Source organism: Mustela nigripes, chromosome 1 (assembly GCF_022355385.1).
Source record: "Mustela nigripes isolate SB6536 chromosome 1, MUSNIG.SB6536, whole genome shotgun sequence".
In the NCBI taxonomy this organism is placed as follows: Eukaryota; Metazoa; Chordata; class Mammalia; order Carnivora; family Mustelidae; genus Mustela; species Mustela nigripes.
The window spans coordinates 203,751,314-203,758,961 of record NC_081557.1 but is presented as its reverse complement, the minus strand read 5'-3'; the positions used below and the strand labels follow the sequence as shown (position 1 = coordinate 203,758,961).

The 7,648-nt window shown below is 47.7% G+C and overlaps 1 protein-coding gene and 1 pseudogene across 2 annotated transcripts in view; one reads left to right on the top strand and one right to left on the bottom strand.

The window, feature by feature from the left end:
* The window catches only part of FAM193A (family with sequence similarity 193 member A), a 166,291-nt gene that overhangs the window by 125,676 nt on the left and 32,967 nt on the right, over positions 1-7,648 (bottom strand). The gene's annotated exons all lie outside the window — the stretch shown is intronic.
* LOC131999145 (Golgi SNAP receptor complex member 2-like) lies at positions 726-1,264 on the top strand (annotated as a pseudogene).

The window sequence follows — 7,648 nt, the reverse complement described above, 5'->3', positions numbered from 1 at the left end:
GTGGGACTTGATCCCAGGACGCTGGGATCATGTCCCACATCGGGCTCCTTGCTCCACAGGGAGCCTGCTTCTCCCTCTGACTCTGCCTTCCACTCTGTCTGCCTGTGCTCACTCTCGCTCGCTCTCTCTCTGACAAATAAATAAATAAAATCTTAAAAATATTAAAAAAAAAAACAAAAAAAAAAACAAGTAAGAGCTCCTGACCACCCAAACAATCTAGATGTGGACATAACCACTGGGAGGAATTTGATTTATAACTTGGCTATCAAAAAGGTGATAGTCACTGTGCTACTATTTGGAAGGCATTTAAAAAAAAAAGAAAAAAACCCAGACTGGTGCACCTGGTTGGCTCAGTGGGTTAAAGCCTCTGGCTTCGGCTCAGGTCATGATCCCAGGGTCCTGGGATCAAGCCCCACATCGGGCTCTCTGCTCAGTGGGGAGCCTGCTTCACTGTCTCTCTCTGCCTGCCTTTCTGCCTACTTGTGATCTCCATCTGTCAAATAAATAAAATCTTTAAAAAAAAAAAAACCAAACTGTAAACTTGGGGGTTAATACTTGATTCAAAAGAAAAATAAAGCAAATTTTTAATAACAAACAAATAAAATACACACTGTAAAGCCAGGGCTGGACCTGGCAAGGCTACAACAAGGAGATGCTGTACCAGCAAATGCACTAGCGGGTCTGTAAGACCTAGTCTCACAAGGACGACTTGAGATGGCAAATAGTCTCTGCACTTAGTAGAAAACAAAATCCAAGCAAACAGACCAGATATTCAGCCATCGAGAACGTCTGGAGATTCTGTCTAGCAAGGAGCCCTCTGACAAAAGACAGAATGCCAAACTTCATGTGGACCACTGAAAGTATCATGTTCAGCACCTATAGCCTATGCGGAAACTTCCAGCACCAGTGATACATAAGGGAGCAGCAGGGATGACAAGAGGAGTTTCTGTACCAGACTTACACCACTAATGACTCAGATACCGCCATCCTAATGGATGACTTGTAGCAGTTCAATTCCTCCCTCCAGAAAATTCACTATGGCTTAGAAGACCTCACTGGAGCTGGGTGCGATACTCTGGAAGGACTCAGGGCCCAGAGACTGACCTTGAAGGGGGCTCAGATGAAGATCTTTGATGCTGCCAACATGCTGAGCTTGTTTATAGCATGAGGGGAGAAGCGGGCTTTCCAGAACAAATACTTTCTGATGGGTGGGTTGCTGCTCACCTGTGTGGTCACGTTCCTCGTGGTACAGAACTGGACATGAGCCAGCCAATCCCATCAACTGAACAATATTACCACTGTGTGAGAGTCTGTGTGAGTGTGTGTGTGTAAGAGAGAGAGGAGAGCCCAGAAGTTGCCTTCTGAAATGTATGCCCATCGTAACTGTGAAGACCCTCCAGAAATAATCGTGATCCGTAACCCAGTGGAAGTTGCAAATCTGCTCTGTTTTGTGTGACTCCTTGATGGGGAAGCTAGTGCCACCAAGAAGCATGGCGCTTACGGGGCGCCTGGGTGGCTCAGTGGGTTAAAGCCTCTACCTTAGGCTCAGGTCATGATCCCAGGTCCTAGGATAGAGCCCTGCATCGGGATCTCTGCTCAATAGGGAGCCTACTTCCCCCACTCTCTCTGCCTGTCTGTCTGCCCACTTGCGATCTCTGCCTGTCAAATAAATAAATAAAATCTTAAAAAAAAAAAAAGAAGAAAAAGCATGGTGGTTAGGAAATAAAAGAAGTTCCTATTCTCTTTCTCAAAATAAATAAACAAAATTTTTAAAAAATGTACACTGTAGGGGCGCCTGGTGGCTCAGTGGGTTAAGCCTCTGCCTTCAGCTCAGGTCATGATCTCAGGGCCCTGGGATCGAGTCCCACAACAGGTTGACTGCTCAGCAAGGAACCTGCTTCCCTTCCTCTCTCTCTGCCTGCCTCTCTGCCTACTTGTGATCTCTCTCTGTCAAATAAATTAATAAAAATCTTTATTAAAAAAATAAATAAAATGTACACTGTAAACCCAAAGGCAACAAGTATAAAAATATTTTAAGAGGTATAAATATATCAACAGAAGAGATAAAACAGAACCATAACATGTTAAATTAAACCCAGAAAAGGCAGAAAAAGAGGGAAATGAAAACAAGAAATAAATGATGAACAGAAAACAGCTAGCAACATGGTAGATTTTAATCAAATCCTATCAATCCTATCAATGGCTGCCTGGGGCCAGAGGAGAAGAGGGACTGGCAAAGGAGCACATGGGAACTATGCAGGGTGATGGACACTTCCTAAGTCTTTTTTTTAAAAGACTTTATTTATTTGACAGGCAGAGATCACAAGTAGAGGCAGGTGGAGAGAGAGAAAGGGAATCAGGCTCCCCACTGAGCAGAGAGCCTGATGCAGGTCTCGATCCCAGGACCCTGGGATCATGACCTGAGCTGAAGGCAGAGGCTTTAACCCACTGAGCCACTCAGGCGCCCCAAAATGTCCTAAGTCTTAACTGGGGTGGCAGACATTTGTCAATCCTCCTAGAACTGTATGTTTCAAATGGGTGCATCCTACCGTGTGTGAATTATACCTCAATAAAGTTTATTTTTCCAAGTAAAGAGCGAAAAGTTAAAGAAAAAGCAAACTACTAGAATAATTAAGAATGCCTGCTCCTTGGGGCGCCTGGGTGGCTCAGTGGGTTAAGCCGCTGCCTTCGGCTCAGGTCATGATCTCAGGGTCCTGGGATCGAGTCCCGCATCAGGCTCTCTGCTCAGCAGGGAGCCTGCTTCCTTCTCTCTCTCTCTGCCTGCCTCTCAGTGTACTTGTGATTTCTCTCTGTCAAATAAATAAAATCTTTAAAAAAAAAAAAAAAAAAAAAAAAAAAGAATGCCTGCTCCAGACCCGACGGCCCAGCCTCCCTCACTGGCGCATCCATGCCGGCATTACTCGCCCTCCCCTCACCTCAGCTCTCTCGTGCTGGAACACCCCTCATCCACCGACCCTAAGGCAGCAGCAAGAGCTCCGGGCCCCAGGCCAGCACACAGGGAGCACCCGTGCAGTGCAGGCTAGCATGAAGGGGACTCATGAAGAACAGGACTCAGGAAGAACGACCTGTGTCCAAACAAGAGATCACACAGGGTGGCTCCCCACGGGAGATGCTGCTCCAGGCAAGCAAGTATCATCTGACTAAAGGCTCAGGGAGAATTTTCTAAAATCGCTGTGGACAAGACAGCTCAAAAAGCACTGCACATATGTACTATATTCTTATTATCTCAAGATACATTTCTTAAATTACTCACTTTTTTCGGGTTAAGATATATTTTATTTTTTAAAATATCTGCTCTACATTTTCAGAGATGTTAACTAACATCCAACGAGAAGAGACAAAGTGCTCACAAGCTGAAAGGTCTGGAAGCTTCCCCTTGGAGAAGCTGGCTCATCTAGAGGCTACTAGTCAAGGGCTGTGGGGTTCCCAGGGCTGACCATCTACTCAGATCCACGCTTGGAAGCTCCAGGCCAGACCCACGGGTTATCGACTGCAGCGGTGCAAAAGGGACTCCAAGTTAGAAGCCCGTTAGAGCTGTCTGTTCTCACTGAAGGTGAGCACGAAGAAAAGTTAAATACAAACAAAACATTATCAGAAATAAATTGATAGGGGTGCCCAGGTGGCTCAGCTGGGCATCTGCCTTCAGCTTAGATCAGGGTCCCAGGATCCTGGGATCAAGTCCCACATCAGGCTCCCTGGGAGCCTGCCTCTCCCTCTCCTTCTGCTCTTCCCCCTGCTCATGCTCTGTCAAATAAGTAAATAAAAACTTTAATTAAAAAAAAAAAAAAGAAAGAAATTGACAGAAACACACCTCATGGTTAGAAAATACTCCATTTTCCTACATTCCTACTTCTGTACAGCTCAGTCCATATTTATGGAAGACCTACAATTTGCTGAGATGGACCCAAAGCCCACATACATGTTCTGGCTCTTAAGAAAACAGCAAGGGAGTGGACTGTTTCAACATCATGATATAAAAAGATGTGCACGTTACTATACAGCAGCCCCAAGAACAAGAAATGACTCACGTGAGAATACAAAGCTAAGCACCAAGTGCCGGGCATTATGCTAAATAAATGCCATACATGTATGTCCTCCAATAACTCTTAGATGACCCAAAAGGCAGGCACTACTGTCTCTTTTTTGTTGTTGTTAAAGATTTTATTTTTTGACAGAGAGAGAAAGCACACAAGCTGGGGGAGTGGCAGGCAGAGAGAGGGAGAAGGAGAAGGAGACTTCCCACTGAGCAGGGAGCCCGATGTGGGGCTCAATTCCAGGACCCTGGGACCCATCACCCGAGTCAAAGGCAGATGCTTAACTGAGCCAACCAGGTGCCCCACTACTGTCTCATTTTAAAGCGGTAGCACCTGAGGAGCAGAACCAATGGGGAGGCCCATCGACACCACAGGGTAGGATGCACACCCAGACAGTGTGAACCCCGCACCTGTGTGCACAACACCCCAACAGGTCTGCCTGCTGGCCACCAGGAACGCGCCTCTCCTCTGCTGATGCAGCGCACACATTTTCTCTTTAAAGGCTGACTCACCCTGCTCCCACTCTCTCCCACTCTCGCCCAGTCTCTCCCAGTCAGGCCGGCCACCTCCTGTATACACAGCACTTCTGGACCACACGCGCTCCTCTCCCTCTCCCAAGAAACTGACCACAGACTTTGTCCTGAGCACATTCCTCCTTCTAACACCTTCCATAACGTCACTCCTAGGACAGGCAGCGTCCGTGGAATGAGCAAGCAGAAGACTCTGCAGTGGTTTTCAAGCAATGGCCACAGAGAGGAGGATCTCAGGCTGTCCCCTGGGAGAACACGAGCAAGATGACCATGAACATGCACACGTGCCTCACAATCAAGGGCCAGCACCACCAGTGAAAGACCGACACCTAGGACCAGCAACAAAGGAGAGAATACGGAGTCCCTCCATGGACGGCTCTGCATGAGGACACCCACGCTGGCCAGCAGCGGACGGCTGGACCTGCCACTGTTCTCAGACAGGGTCCTGGAGGCCCAGCGGAAAGGAAAATCCAAGCAGGGAGCACAAGTCGGAGAAGTGTGCTTGCCTGGGTGCTTTACCAGGGAGAAGAAATGGCCAGAGACGCAGATCTATGCCAGTGTATGGCAGAAGCTGGTATCTGGCTAGCCGGCCTAGGAACCTGGAAAGAACAAGGAGGGATAACTGGAGGCAGAGGGTTTTAGAGAAGGGGTCTAAGGATGGGCACGGAGCGCAAGGCAATCTGTGTCCTCTGAATGCTCAGCAATGACAGCCACTGCCAAAGCAGCTCTCAAATGCCTGCGCAGGTCTGCCTCTGAGCTTCTTTCCCCAACACTTCCCCAAATACGCTCATGAACAAAGAGACATGACCGCAAGGATGGGAGGGAGGACTGTGCTCAGTGACATGAACTTCCACCAAGATGATCTGGATTCTCCAGCACCAGGTGCCTGCAGGGCAGAGCTTCTCTGGTGTTTGGCATTTGTGCCTCCTCCAGCACGGGACTCAGGGTGCAACAACACAGCTGGGAGGAGCCCCAGAGAGCTGGGCTTGTGTCCCAGCCTCAGTGACTGCTTCCTGCACCCTCTCCTCAGCCCCATGTCTCAGCACATGGAAGGATTACTGCAGGGCTGGCTGGCTAGTGAGCCCAACCTTGTTCCACACAGGGGTCTGGAGATGCCCTGGACCCAGCAACAGACAGAAGTGTGTGCATGCCTGGTTAAGGGGGCTGCTGCTCCAGCACCCAGTTCCAGCAGTGCTTCCCAGATGCCTGCATGCCTGCCCATCACCAATGGCTCACCTGAACCCTAGACGTATGTTCCCACGGCCCTCCCCACAAAGACACGATGCACCCCAGGCAGTGCACCTACACAGGAAACTGACTGCCTCTGCATGGCCTCCCACCTGCCTCAGCTGGCCTGCACCCCGACTGATCCTGCTTGTCTAGTGAGTATGGACTAGCTCTGGCCAGGCAACCCAGCTACAACCATTTGTATTCCAACAAGATATGAACTCCAGTCTTGGGGTGTGGCCCCTTCCAAATGTATCCATCCTTGGGGGTACTATCCCTCAGCCGTGGAGTATACCTTAGAGTTCTCTTTCCAGTTTATGGCTACTCTATCAAAGCTCACTAATTTCTTAATATATTAAATTTCCCTTGTTTAAATTACTACATGGGGGGGCACCTGGGTGGCTCAGTGAGTTAAAGCCTCTGCCTTCGGCTCAGGTCATGATCCCAGGGTCCTGGGATCGAGCCCCGAGACAGGCTTTCTGCTCAGCAGGGAGCCTGCTTCCTCCTCTCTCTCTCTCTCTGCCTGCCTCTGCCTACTTGTGATCTCTGTCAAATAAATAAATAAAATATTTTAATAAAAAAATAAAATAAATTACTACATGGTTAGTCTCCTGTTTGGATCCAGAAGGATATACCCTGTTCTCCAATGTCACCATTTATGGACTTGCTGTACAATTTTTCACTATTATAACACAACACTGACCAAGGAGTTTGTTTTAGGGTAACAGTGAGGTGATGACCCATGGCTATGGGATTCACTCATCTTGTCACATACTCCATCACCCAAAACAGCTGGCTAAAGATAATGTTGAAATGGCCCACTGGGGACACATGAGACTTCTGGGTCCCACAAGATGTAGCTTTATATATTCTGTACAGATGTCCAACAGATGGTGCTGCTTCTACAGGAAAAAAGGGTCCAGTGCAAGTAGCATCTCAGATTTATACTTTCTAGACCAATCCAGAAACTTTTTCCTTCCAAGCCCTATAACTCTGGGTTCTGTTAAGTTGGAAGCCTTAGTATCCAAGAGTTGAATACTTGTACTAGGTGATAGTAGGATCAGTACACCAGAAGCTAACCTGACTGTCTGGACTTGTGGTACCTCTGAACCAACACGTTCAACACCACCACCACACACTGACTAGATACTGTGATGGGCAAAGGTAAAGAGAACATGAGACAAGTTGCAGAATACCAAAAGTATGTCTTTACAAAAATATGTATTTCTTTTTTTGTTGCTTTTTTGTTTGTTTTTTCTACACAGTTTTGTTTTTTGTTTTTTGTGGATTTTTTGCTTTTGTTTATATTAGTCACCATACAGTACATCATTAGCTTTTTATGCAGTGTTCAGTGATTCATCATTTGCATATATACCCAGTGCTCACTACAACACCTGCCCTCCTTAATACCCATTACCTGGCTAGACCATTCCCCCCACCCTGCTTGCCTCTAAAACCCTCAGTTTGTCTCCCAGAGTCCACAGTCTCTCATGGTTTGTCTCCCACCCAAAAACATGTATTTCTGAATTAAGCTTCCTTCTAAAATGTTGACATATCGGGACGCCTAGGTGGCTCAGTGGGTTAAAGCCTCTGCCCTCGGCTCAGGTCATGATCCCAGGGTCCTGGGATTGAGCCCCACATCGGGCTCTCTGCTCAACAGGGAGCCTGCTTCCCTTCCTCTCTCTCTGCCTGCCTCTCTGCCTACTTGTGATCTCTCTTTATCAAATAAAATTTTTAAAAAAATAAAATAAAATAGGGGCGCCTGGGTGGCTCAGTGGGTTAAAGCCTCTGCCTTCGGCTCAGGTCACGATCCCAGAGTCCTGGGATCGAGCCCCA